This window comes from Oncorhynchus mykiss, chromosome 2, assembly GCF_057628025.1.
Source record: "Oncorhynchus mykiss isolate SJ-2025 chromosome 2, ASM5762802v1, whole genome shotgun sequence".
NCBI classification, from domain to species: Eukaryota; Metazoa; Chordata; class Actinopteri; order Salmoniformes; family Salmonidae; genus Oncorhynchus; species Oncorhynchus mykiss.
Window position 1 is genome coordinate 34,895,745 of NC_143023.1, and position 14,481 is coordinate 34,910,225.

At 41.5% G+C, this 14,481-nt stretch overlaps 2 pseudogenes; both read left to right on the forward strand.

Moving 5' to 3' along the window:
- Positions 1–819: 819 nt before the first annotated feature.
- On the forward strand, positions 820–1,553 carry LOC149985078 (uncharacterized; annotated as a pseudogene).
- Positions 1,554–6,603: 5,050 nt separating this feature from the next.
- On the forward strand, positions 6,604–14,286 carry LOC110534853 (myelin-associated glycoprotein-like; annotated as a pseudogene).
- The last annotated feature ends 195 nt before the right edge of the window (positions 14,287–14,481 follow it).

Below are 14,481 nucleotides of genomic sequence, written 5' to 3' on the forward strand. Positions count from 1 at the left end.
ATTCTGGTGTTTGGACATGAATTGAATTGCCAATCAAGGATTAATTTAATTAAATCAATAAAGTGTTTAATGGAAAATGTACGTATTTACCTGCCTTTTTTACTATATCTGCATGCATATTGATAAGGTAACAACTATATGCTTAACAAGAGTAAGACATTTCTATTCTACCAGTGCTGTGCTTCTGAGAAAGGATGGTTCCCCTTTAGCTCCCCGCAGCTGGTTTAGGGGTATAGTCAAGTACATGGGGCGACTCGGGATCGAGATAAACTTGAGGAACAGAATTGTTTCCAATCATCTTTGCTTCTGAGTTACTTGGTCACGCCACATAAGATAAAGAGCCTCAGAGAGTGACCACAGTTCTTTAGTCCATCCTGTTCCTTTTGTATCTTCCAAGGGCACAGCTGTGTGGAGATATGAAGAGAACAGAGGCTAGCTTGAACAGAAAGGAGAAACGGAACTGGCGTTATCACTTGTTGGTGCGCTAAGACCTCACACACCCGATACACATAACCACAAGAAGAAAAGAAGGTAGCTTATGATGCCCCGATCTGCTGGGGATGGGTGGAACCAGCCATGACTATGCATTTTTAGTTCTCCTATTTAAGACCTCTGAATTCTCTGTATGATCAAGCTCTTGGTCTTACACTCGAGAGTGTGGGGTTGACCAGCTTCATTACTGCAATTATTATTAAATAAAGGTTGGTTGTTTGAAGAAATAACAAAGTCTCTCTCACTTAGTTTGACTTTCCACTACAAGTGCCTAGAAAATGTTTCTTAAATCATCCAGGATTAAAGCAGGTTTGTGGTGTTTGCTGTATGCCCTATGCTAATGATCATCCTCCAGTCTCCTGCAGCCACGATGGCAGATGTTGTACTGTATCTGACAGCCTGAACCTCCTGGAGACTCTCAAAGAGTCCATCGAGAACAACATGCTCTACGTCAAGGATGTTGAGGAGGACCTCCTGATAAGCCGGATCAACCAGGCCGTGGCGGGTGACCAGGAGGCCAGAGAAGCCTGCCTTCATCAACACCCTACCTAGACTGGGGTCTAGGGAGGGTGAATCCAGAAGAGCTGGCCATCTACCCAACCCCAAACACCCAGACTTCTGCCTGTGGGACCTGCCACCCATGCCAGCAGCCTCACCCTTTGACCAGGAGGCGTAAATGGAGCTGGTCAAGTTCCTGCAGTACAACGTGGTGGTCATGGCGTTCACTCAGAGTCTCCAAGACAACAACGTGGTGGAGTTCCTGGAGACCCTCTCGGTGCAGAGGGACATGGTGTACTTTGCCCAGCTGGCCTCAGAGAAGGATACGGAGAAGAGCCTGGAAGAGAGATGGGAGGCCAGCCTGAAGGTGCTGAAGGCCCAGCCCCGGTATGGGCGGTCGCCTCGCTCTTTGGTGGGGTGTCAGACATCCCTGTGCCCCTGGTGGCCTGCATGGCGGATGCCAGCATGTGTTGATCCTCACCAAGGCCAGAGCCTCGCTCTGTTTGGATGACGAGTCTGTAGAGTGGTTGGCAGGGCAAAGTGGTGTGAACATGATTAACTGACTGTGTGTGCACTTTGTTTTCTAAGCCTTGAAATAATTGAGACATGGATTGTGTATGTGTGCCATTCAGCGGGTGAATGGGCAAGACAAAATATTTTTGTCTTCGAACGGGGTATGGTACTATTTTTGCCTTTGAACGGGGTATGGTACTAGGTGTCAGGCTCAAAATTAGGAATATGTTCTTAATGTTTGTACACTTAGTGTATATCAGTGGTGGTCGGTGCCGTATAAGATGAGGGAGGACGATAGTTTTTTTCATGAGCATGGCCTCATTCTATTACAGCATATTACAGCATACAGCATAGACTGTCATTCATATTCTATTCACCCAGTTTAATGTAACAGCAATCGGTTTAGGCTACGACCTGATGTAAAAATGTTCCCTATACCCATCATGAAGTTGCTATGACGTAGGTGCACACAGGTCGAGATCATTTTTGGGGGTGACAGTGACACACGGACAGACAGTAACACATTCAATACCGCCTTGCACACGCTTGCCTGCATCTAGCTGATCTAGGTTGTAATCATTAGTATAACAATTGTAAACGAGAGAATCTAATGGACAAATTCAGGTATTTTTATCCCCATTTCGTTCCGTTTGCTTCTGTTTAAGAAACGTTTTCAACAGAATCGGCGTAATAAATACACCCCTAATCATGCGTAAACAGTTTACTTTTATAGCAGGCCCGTTGTATTTCTTCTCATTTCTATGCACTCTCATCTTCTCTTGTGGAGTTCAATGCACAACACATCAGCTGTATGTGACCAGGTGAAAAAACCTTTCCAAGTCAAACCATATCATAGCCACAACACACAGCCTACATCGTTGTCACCATATTAACTAGTAAGTAATGTCATAGTCAACATAGTTCATAGAACTAATGCGTTAGTAAACCCCCTACAATCATGCAGTAATGTTACAGTGTACAGTTAGTAAGCAGTTTAGCACTTACAACATAAATTAGTCAAACTAAAAGCTTACCTTTACTTGGTGTTCTGTTGGAAAGTCATAGCCAGCTAGCTAACATAGCATCCCTCTGTTTGAGCGGGGGTTTTGAGTGGGCTAAATTGGCTAGCTACATTTGCTAGCTAAGTAAGTGAAAGTGAAAAAAAAGGACGAAATATCTCTCTCTATCTCTCTTTCTTCTCCTTCATTTTTTGAAGAAATAAATTTCTTCAAAACTGTTCAACTAATGTCTTTCTGTCACGTCCTGACCTTAGTTCCTTTTTTATGTCTCTATTTTGGTTTGGTCAGGGTGTTAGTTGGGGTGGGCATTCTATGTTTTTGTTCTATGTTTTGTATTTCTGTGTTTGGCCTGGTATGGGTCCCAATCAGAGGCAGCTAGCTGTCTATCGTTGTCTCTGATTGAGAACCATACTTAGGTTGCCTGTTCCCACCTGTGTTTGTGGTTAGTTGTTTTCTGTTTAGTGTTGTTTCACCTGACAGGACTGTTTCGTTTCTTACATTCTCGTTGGTATTTTTGTTTTGTGTTCTGTTATATTAAAATATTAACATGGACACTTACCACGCTGCGTGTTGGTCCGATCTTGATTACTCTTCCTCAGACGAAGAGGAGAATGGTTACACGTTCTCTCTCTTTGAGTGAACTACTCACCACATTTTATGCACTGCATTGCTAGCTAGCTGTAGCCTATGCTTTCAGTACTAGATTAATTATCTGATCCTTTGATTTGGCGGATATGTCAGTTCATGCTACAAGAACTCTGATAGGTTGGAGGATATCCTCCGGAAGTCATAATTATTGTGTAACTCAATGGAAGGGGGAGAACGATGAGCCTGCTAGATTTTGATTTAAAGTCAATGTACCCAAAGGAGGCGGAAGCTAGCTGTCCTCCAGCTACACCATGGTGTAACCCTACAGAGTGCTGTTGAGGCTACTCATTGCAAAACAGTGCATTTTAATTAACTATTTGGTGACATATATTTAGTATTGTTCATCTAAAAAGTACATCTTAAAAGTTTTACCATTTTCATTTTTATGAAATTCACTGAGGATGATGGTCCTCCCCTTCGTCCTCTGAGGATACTCCACTGGTGTGCATGCAAATTAGCCATTGCAATGTCTGACTGATTATGATAGAGCGTGTCACATATTTCATGAACATGATTAACTGCATATTCACTTTGTTTTCAAGACGTGAAAGGAACTCATTATCACAGTGAGAGAGGGTGATACCCCGAATCTGACCTGCAGTGTTGACAACTACCCACCACCATCATCTAACTTCCTCTGGAGTAAGAACAGGTCAACAGCTTTGGAACAGAAAAACTCTGGACTGGTCGCTCTCACAATCTCTAACAAGAGAACATGCATGGGAGTTTGTGTGCTCAACACCTCAACAGGACTTCCAGCTTCCACTCTTGTAACTCTAATGTGTAAGTACAAACAGAATTATCCAAACTTGATTGAAAATTACACATTGATATGACATGGAATCACTTATCTGTCGTGTTGACATCAATCTATCACTGATACCTCTCTCTTCAATGTCCTTTTCCAGATCGTCCTTTGATGCTCAATGGCTCTGGGTGTGTGGTCCAGGCAGAGGTCATTATCTGTGTGTGTGTGTCACTCAGGGCGTTCCCTTACCTCTCATACAGTAGCCACTGCTGGAGCTCAACACCATCAGCCCGCCTATTGGAAACCACACCAAAAACATCACTGTGGTGTGTGTCAGCAGAAATGCGGTGGTAGGAGTGAGACAGAAGTTGCAGGTCACCCAAAAAGGAGGGAAACAGAGGTGCTATAATTTAAAGAAAAAACTTGCAGATATTTCTTCTAGTAGACAATATTAACTTGTGCACAGCTTGCAATTGTGTTGTGTGACGGTTGGAGTGTGTTTATTGCAAGACTTCAAAGACTGCTCTAATGACACTGTTTCTCTCTTCATAAATTGTAGATCTTTCTGAAGGATGTGGGAATGCAGTTCTCCCCTGGACCATAGCTGGTGTGTCTCTCAGCTAATATATTTCACATCTAGTTCATAGATGCAGAATATAGAAGTATTTTGTAATGAAAAGGTTACTTTATTTATCAATGTATCTGTTATAAGCCCAGATACTGTCAAATAAGATGCTTACTATAGGCCTAGATTTACTTTCTCTGAGTGCTAGAAGTAACTAGTGGTTCTCAAAGGGTACAAGGTAAGAATGTGAAGCCGTCTCATTGGATACTCTCAGAAAGAGCATGAGGTCATTGCCATGCGTCCACGATTATTGAGCACCTGTTCTTCCCCCACACTCCTATACTTAAGCTGAGAGTTTTCAGTGCACTGAGACCATTTTTACGTGAAATAATTCACACTTCTCTTCTTAGTAAAGTTTCAGGTTTGTATGCATAAAATGGAAAAGTTAAGAGGAAAAATAAATATAAATTCAATTGAAAGTTTTATTACGTTTTCTTGTTTTTCAACCAGCAAAACACATTCCACATAAATAATATAACAAACAAACTTGCAGCAGCACTATCAGTGTTCCTATTAGTCATTTCCAGCTTTAGCTGAGACAATGAGCAAAGAATGAGTTTTTACAGCACCTTACACAACATGTATCTGCTAATTTCACTAATCACCCCATTCACTCTGTCCAATTTGAAATATAGTTGAGTAGTGGAGACCAGAGTCTATCAAACCTGGGCTGTTTCTTGTGGAGGTCATAAGTGAGCTTTTCAAGAGGAAGAAAGTCAACAATCTGGTCAATCCACATTTTAAATTTAGAAGAAGTATTAGAAGCCCACAATAGGACAAGTAATTTCTTAGCAAAGTATGTGATAGTCATAAACACATTTTCTCTGTCAGGATCAATAACAACGTCCTGCTGGGCATTAAGAAGATAGATACAAGATAGATAGATATCAAACTGTACATCTAGTATTTTCTGTGCAGCAGAATGTATAGATTGCCAAAATCTGGTCATCTCTCTACAACTCCAAAATACATGCATATAGGTTCCACTTTCAGAGGTACATCTTTTACAATCAGGACAATTGGCTGTATTCATTCTATGGAGTTTCACTGGGGTGTAATACAATTTGTACAAACATTTGATTAATTCATTTTTATATTAGTAGAGGAGCAGTATACCCTATTGCCAACATCCACCCATAACTCATTGCTAATAGTCAGACAAAGGTCCTTTTCCCAGATTATTTTCAGAGGAGTAAAGGAGGAGCCTCCTTTCTCATCTCTATAGATGTAGGAGATTTTGCCTTTGATGGATTGTGCTGTAGCAAGAAGGGTCTCAACTTCATTCAGCTGAGTTCTAAACTTTCCCTTGGAAGTAAATGAGGAAAGTACGTGTCTAATTTGAAGATATATATAAAAAAAATGGATCCTGGCACATTGAATTCACTGCAGAGCTCTTGAAAAGATTTCAGTGTAGTGGTTTTCTGATGAAACAGGTCTGAAAAGGTCCTGATCCCTAGAGTATGCCAAATATTAAAGTTGGCATGTCTGGGTTGCAAACTATAGGTGAGTGAGAGCATATTTGGGAGAAAATGCCAATGTTTGTCTTACAGTTCCTCCATGCTAGTAGGGTGCTGTAAATCACAATGGTTGTGGCTATGTTGCCCACTTCACTAAAGTTATCAATTAATATAAATGAGCTTAGGGACAATGAAACAGAGGATTGGGCTTCTATCTGAATCCACGTTGAGTCTTGTCTGTTTGTGATCCATGTTAGCATGTTACGAATTTGGGCAGACCAGTAGTACAATTGAAGGCAGGGAAGGGCAAGAACACCCTTTTTTAATTGCCCCCATATACATTTAGTGATGCTTTGGGTAGTTGTTTTGGAAAAGGAAACTGGGAGATAGCATGGGAGCATCTGAAAAAACTAGTTAAATCTAAGAAGGATGTTCATACGGATGACATTGATTCTTCAACTAAGCTAATTAGGAGGGAGATCCAGGTTTGGAGATCGTTCTTGATTCGATCCAGGAGTGGAAGAAACTTTTCCTTGAAAAGGCAATTCAGATCCGGTGTTACAAAGATCCCAAGGTATTGAAACCCCTGTGTCTTCCATTGGAATGGACAGTGTCTTCATAGAGCTGCTGAGTGTAAGATTAAGAGGGCAAACAGTGGATTAGTTCAAATGTATCTTATATTCTAAAAACTTGCCATACTAAGCAAATGTGTCTAAAATGGGAGGGATTTCTCAGGGTTGGATATGTAGAGCAAGACATCATACGCGTAGAGTGAAATCTTGTGCTGCAGGCCACCTGCAGAAACACCCATAATACTTGGATTGCTCCTTATCAACTCTGCCAAAGGCTCCGCCCCCAACAAGTAGAGAGTGTGGAAAGCGAGCATCCTAGTCTTGTGCCACTTCCTAAATAATTTAGACCATTAGTAGTCACCATGGCATTTGGATGAGAGTATAGGGACTTAATAAATTTAATAAAGTTTGGGCCCATATTGAAGTTTTCTAAGACTGAGAACAGAAAGCTCCACTCCATCCTGTCGAATGCCTTCTCAGCATCCAGTGAAGCCAGCAGGACAGGGGTCTTCTGTGTGTTTACTTGATCAATAATATCAAATAGACGGCAAATGTTATCAGAAGAGTATCTGTCTCTAATAAATCCAGTTTGATCCACTTTTATTATTTTGCGAAGAAGAGTGTTTAGTCTTTTGGCGAGCAATTTGTTCATTATTTTGTAGTCGAAATCCAACAAGCTAAGGGGCCGGAAGGACGAGCAGGATAGAGGGTCCTTGTCTTTTTTTTAGCAACACTGTAATGCGGGCTGTGTACATAGAGACTGGGAGTGTCACATATTTCTAGGAGTGGTGGGTGTAGAGTCAGGCGCAGAGAGCAAACTTCCAAAGAAATGTGTTTATTGCGCGTAGTCTAGCCAAACAAACAGGCAATGCCCATAGAACACGTATGTCTCCAAAACAGGGAAAGAACATAATACGCAGGCAAAAAACACAACAGCACCACTGATAGTAAGGATAAGCCCGCACAACAGCAACCGGGCACTAGAAGTTTAACCTTTTGTGACTAGGGGGCAGTATTTTCATTTTTGGAAAAATAACGTTCCCATAGTAAACGGGATATTTTGTCAGGACAAGATGCTAGAATATGCATATAATTGACAGCTTAGGATAGAAAACACTCTAAAGTTTCCAAAACTGTAAAAATATTGTCTTTGAGTATAACAGAACTGATATTGCAGGCGAAAGCCTGAGAAAAATCCAATCCGGAAGTGACTCATCTCAGCTCTGCGTTCCAATGCGTCCCTATTGAGCAGTGAATGGGCTATCAACCAGATTACTTTTTCTCCGTATTCCCCAAGGTGTCTACAGCACTGTGACGTAGTTTTACGCATTTATGTTGAAGAATACCCGTAAGCGGCTACATAGCGCAAGTGATCACTCTCAGAGTGATTCTTGCGTAAAATATAGAGGTAGCCATTATTCCAATCGGTCCTACTGAAAAACCAATTGTCCTGGTGGATATATTATCGAATAGATATTTGAAAAACATATTTGATTATAAACAACGTTTGCCATGTTTCTTTCGATATTATGGAGCTAATTTTGAATATTTTTTGGCTTTTCGTGACTGCAATTTCCGAGCGATTTCTCAGCCAAACGTGAAGAACAAACGGAGCTATTTCGCCTACAAAAATAATATTTTTGGAAAAAAGGAACATTGGCTATCTAACTGGGAGTCTCGTGAGTGAAAACATCCGAAGCTCATCAAAGGTAAACTATTTAATTTGATTGCTTTTCTGATTTCCGTGACCAAGTTACCTGCTGCTAGCTGAACAAAATGCTATGCTAGGCTATCGATAAACTTACACAAATGCTTGTCTAGCTTTAGCTGTAAAGCATATTTTGAAAATTTGAGATGAGGCGAGGCGTTCCCCTTAGGGAACTCCACCCCCCTGTTCAGCTGAAACGGTGGCGCAGGGAATGCAAAAATATTCTTTAGAAATATTTAACCTCCACACATTAACAAGTCCAATACCTCAAATGAAAGATAAACACCTTGTTCTGTCAGATTTTTAAAATGTTTTACAGCGAAAACACAACATAAATTTATGTTAGACCACCACCAAACCAAAGAAAAAAACGTAGCCATTTTTTCCAGCCAAATATAAAATCACGAAAGCAGGATTAAAAATAAAATCAATCACTAACCTCTTGAAAATCTTCATCAGATGACAGTCATATGACATGTAACACAGTACATTTATGTTTTGTTCGATAATATGCATTTTATATCCATAAACCTCGGTTTACATTGACGCCATGTTCAGAAATTCCTCCAAAATATCCGGAGGAATTATAGAAAGCTACGCCAGATAACAGAAATACTCATCATAAACTTTGACTAAAAATACATGTTCTACATATAATTAAAGATACACTGGTTCTTAATGCAACCGCTGTGTCAGATTTATTTTAAACGTTACGGAAAAAGCCTAACATTGCAATAATCTGAGACGGCGCTCAGACGTAACAATATTTCTCCGCCATGTTGGAGTCAACAGAAATACAAAATTACAACATAAATATTCCCTTACCTTTGATGACCTTTCATCAGAATGTAGTGCAAGGAGTCCTAGTTCCACAATAAATCGTTTTGTTCCATAATGTCCAATACTAGTGTCCAAGTAGCAGCATTTGCTATCACTTTCAGCTCACATGCCCAAAAACTGACTTCTGGTCCAGGATAACTTGCATGAATTTTTTATCATAAAAATGATTTTGTATATCATGGAAAAGTGCATAAGTAATGTATGATAAGTTAAGGAAAAAGCACATTCGATTTTAAATTTTTACTTTAGATAAACTATGTGAATCAAATATGGAGATATGATTCTATGCACTCTGCACTACCGTCCTGAAACTGTATATTTGCTCATTGCACTCTGTCCATTGCTGTGGAAACCTGTAGATTCCTTCAGCTGCCAATATATTTCCATTCCATATTTTTCCTTACAAGCATGCCACATTTTCTGTTATGTTCTTCATTTATTTGTGCTTGGAATTGAAGGAAGTTACTTTTTCTTCATATGTGATAAACTTATTCAGCCAATCAGTGGCCGCGTGGCGGATGTGTTGTTACCTACCCTTACCACCTGGGGGGCGGCCCGTCAGGAAGTTCAGGATCCAGTTGCAAAGGGAGGTGTTTAGTTTCAGGGTCCTTTCTTAGCGATGAGCTTTGAGGGCACTATGGTGTTGAACGCTGAGCTGTAGTCAATGAATAGCAACCTCACATAGGTGTTCCTTTTGTCCAGGTGGAAAATGGTAGTGTGTAGTGCAATAGAGAATGCATCATCTGTGGATCTGTTGGTGCGGTGTGCAAATTGGAGTGGGTCTAGGGTTTCTGGGATAATGGTGTTGATGTGAGCCCTGACCAGCCTTTCAAAGCATTTCATAGCTACAGACGTGATTGCTACGGGTCGGTAGTCATATGGGCAGTTTACCTTAGTTTTCTTGGGCACAGGGACAATGGTGGTCTGCTTGAAACATGTTGGTATTACAGACTCAGACAGGGAGAGGTTGAAAATGTCAGTGAAGACACTTGACAGTTGGTCAGTACATGCTCGGAGTACAGGTCCTGGTAATCCATCTGGCCCAGCGGCCTTGTGAATGTTGACCTGTTTAAAGGTCTTACTCACATCTGCTGTGGAGAGCGTGATCACACAGTCATCCGGACCAGCTGATGCTCTCATGCATATTCCAGTGTTATTTGCCTCGAAGCGAGCATAGAAGTTATTTAGCTTTTCTGGTATGCTCGTGTCACTGGGCAGCTCTTGGTTGTGCTTTCCTTTGTAGTCTGTAATAGTTTGCAAGCCATGCTGCATCCAACGATTGTCAGAGCCAGAGTAGTATGATTCGATCTTAGTCCTGTATTCAGCTTTGCCTGTTTGATTGTTCGTCGGAAGGTAGGATTTCTTATAAGCTTCCGGGTAAGAGTTCCGCTCCTTGAAAACGGCAGCTCTGCCCTTTAGCTCTGTGCAAATGTTGCCTGTAATCCATGGCTTCTAGTTGGGTTTTGTACATACAGTCACTGTGGGGATGACGTCCTCGATGCACTTATTGATAAAGCCAGTGACTGATGTGATGTACTTCTCAATTCCATCGGAAGAATCACGGAACATATTCCAGTCTGTGCTAGCAAAACAGTCCTGTAGTTAAGCATCTGCTTCATCTGACCAAGTTTAGCTTGTTTGCAGGAATCAGGAGGATAGAGTTATGGTCAGAATTGCCAAATAGTGGGAGAGGGAGAGCTTTGTATGCATCTCTGTATGTGAAGTAAAGGTGGTCTAGAATTGTTTCCCCTCTGATTGCACATTTAACATGCTGATTGAAATTCGCTAAAACTGATTTAAGTTTCCCTACATTAAAGTCACCGGCCACTAGGAGCGCCGCTACTGGGTGAGCGTTTCCTGTTGCTTATGGCAGAATACAGCTCATTGAGTACAGTTTTAGTGCCAACTTCGCTCTGTGGTGGTATGTAGACAGCTATGAAAAATAGAGATGAAAACTCTCTAGGTAGATAGTGTGGTCTACAGCTTATCATGAGATACTCTACCTCAGGCGAGCAAAACTTTGAGACTTCCGTAGATATCGTGCACCTCGTGTTGTTTACATAAATGCATAGGCCCCCACCCGTGTCTTACCAGATTCATACACGGGGCTCACAATCAACAGGAGGAGTGAGCGCACTGAGAAAGCAGTAGAGTACTGATTTGGTCTTATTCTGGGGTGGCAGGTAGCCTAGTGGTTAGAGTGTTGTGCTAGTAACTGAAAGGTTGCTAGATCGAATCCCCGAGCTGGTAAGGTAAAAATCTGCCATTCTGCCCCTGAACAAGGCAGTTAACCCACTGTTTGTAAATAAAAAATATATTAATTATTCTCTGCACGGCTTGAAAAAACTGTTAAATGACTTGGGAAAAATTGACAACTCTAGACATTACTTTAAATTATTCAACAAAACTAGTATCTCCTTGTTCCTTGGTAGAAACAATTTGTACTTTCTTGTTTGTTACAATGAATCTCCATAATGACTTAGGTAAAAAGTATGTAATTACTCTGTTACCATGTGGTTTCTAAATAAACTCCAGACAACTAGGGTAAACTAAAGCTTTACTTGGAATTTGATATCTTCTCTCCATGCATTAAATTACAGTTTTAAAAAATGTGCTAAGAAGGTTGAACCCATTATAAACGTGTCATAAAAAGTTCATGATAGATGTTATGAATGCCTATGTATTCCACTTACACAGCTGGCAATGAGATGTGTATTATCATAGCATTACTTATCATGTTATTCTATACTCTTTCTGTGCTCCAGGCCAGTGGAAACAGACGAGGTGACCAGAGAAAGAGGTGAAAGAGGACGGACCCTGGTGTTGTGGTTGACTAATTTAGGCAGTGGAGGCAGGATGTGGGTCCTCATCTGGGCAGCTCTACTCTTCTCTCTGGCAGAGAGAGCAACATTTCAAAGTAGTGTTCCTTTAATCATTAGTAGATGTATAGATGAGGTAGTAGTAATGGTATGGCAATTAAAACCCATTTTAATCTAAACTGATTCTGTATCATCAAAAAATGTTACAGACAAGTGAAGTGTTTATTACTCATGACTATTAATTCCCCTCCATCACGACAGGCAGCTCCAGCAGCTGCAAACAAATACTGCAAACCTTCAGTCCAGAAGAAATAACAGCACAGACTGGCCTATGTGCTGTTATTTCCTGTACTTTCACTCACCCTGATCACATCAAGTTTAGAACAGCAATGTGGTACAAATGCCCTACGAATGGCAAATGCGATAAGGGTAAAGACATACTTTCTGAGGCAGAGGACTGTAGAGCTGTCTGGGAGTTTATCGGACGCCCTCTAGTGAACATTATTACTACTACCACCACCAAGCTGAAGAATCAGACATTTTCTGGCTTGGCTACTTTTCCCACCTTCAGCAGTCAAGGTGATCCTCAGATATGTCTATTGTCTTTTTACACACAATCATCTTGACATATGTAATTGTTACCTGAGATTAAAGCAACATAGGCTCATTAGAATATGTAAAAATAAAATAAAAAGTGACATGAACCATTTCAGTTATATGTCACTGCTACTGACATTAGTTGACCACAGGTAACATATTACTTATATATTGAATATAACATTATATTGACATATATCACATAGCATGGGGCTCCATTGGTCCAAAACAGAATGGTCAAGTGTGAAGTAGTTGATGTGTAATTGAGGTCCGATGTCTGTTGCAGAGGTCTCTGGTGGAGGATTCAACAGACACCATGTGGTGTTTGGAGCTGCTTCTGCCCCTGTTGCTGGTCATCAAAGGTAAAACTCTTATGTTTCTCATTCCCTCATGTCAGTGTGAATTACTACTCAACTACACCACAATAACTCAGACTGCGGAAATTAATTGAAAGACTACATATGTAATACTAGAAAAGCAGTAATCTAGATATGCAATTGCACAGTAAAACTGATTTGGTGGTTTTACTGCATTGACCCAGTTGACTTTTAGAGTGTGTCAAACTTACAGCAAACAACACTAAAACAAACGGGTACAGAGTAGATACAGTGTCCTGGCACACATGGCAGCAGGAAATCAGCCTAATGTGCTGATGTGCTGGCTGGCGTCCATCTTGGCTCAACATTGTCCCTCTCACTTAAAGTGTTGCCAGTGGTGAGAGTGAGACATATGCTTCCTCCACATAGGGTCTCTGCTCTTACCATCTCCCCCAGGGAGAACATTGTGATATAATCCTCTGTTCTCTCTCCCTTTGTTCTCTCTGCTCATCTTTTCTCAGTGATTCCTTTTGAAACTGTTCATGTATTGTAGATTGTTCATTGATATACAGTTTCGCTCTTAATAATCCCATTTCTAATACCCCCTCCCTATCCCAGTGGAATGTTTGGGTACCAAGGGACGTCTCGGCCATGACCAACTCCTGCGTGGTCATCTACTTCACGTTCATGTATCCGGCCACACCGCGGCATCCACGACATCTGGTGCTTTGGCAAGCCTTACTCCCAGCTCTTCCCGTCTATGGTGTTCAAGACATTGTGCGTGAAAGTTACAAAGGGCGTACCAAGCTCATTGGGGACGTGCACCAGAGGAACTGCACCCTGCTCATCAGTAATATAGGTACAGATCACTCAGGAGGTACTACTTCTGTGCCGACCTGGGCGGTGCCAACATATACACCTACCCAGATTTCTCTGAGCTCAAGGTGCTGGTTAAGCCTGCTGAGAGACCCTGAGAGGCTTTTTTTATGGGCTGGATTGCCCTCGCCTGGTATCATATCTGTTTGTGCTGTCTTGCCAACTACTGTGGCCACTGTTTGGACATGGGATAACAATGACAGTAGGAGTTGGCAAGCACAAATAGATATGGGACCAGCCTAGGATTGCCCTAGCTGTGATTATAATTATTTTTGTTTTAATGAGAATAGGTAAATGTTGTGAATTGGGGAATTTTAACTCATTCACTTATGTCCTCTCTGTTCCCCACACCAGCCCACATTGACATCCCTGCGGAGATAGTTGCTGATGACGTTGGCGTGCTACAGCATCCTCCAGACAACTGTCCGGAGAATAGCCCAGAGATCCAATGGATGTACACAGACTACCTGCCTGAACCCCACTATACCTCAGACTACGTGGAAGAGAGCAACACAGCCGTACTGTCAAGCATGCTCATCTTCACCTCCAAAGTTTAACTCCATTCTAGAGGAGAGCACGGTAAGGTTCCTAAACAACCCAGTCCCAATCCCAACTCCAAGTCTCAATGGTAGACAGCATCCCTCACACATCCCAGACAGCAAAATTATGCGATGGCCCAAATTCGGCTCAAGTCTACAATATTACGACTTACCATTTTACCCAGTTAACCACTTGGTGTTACGGTCCTGAAG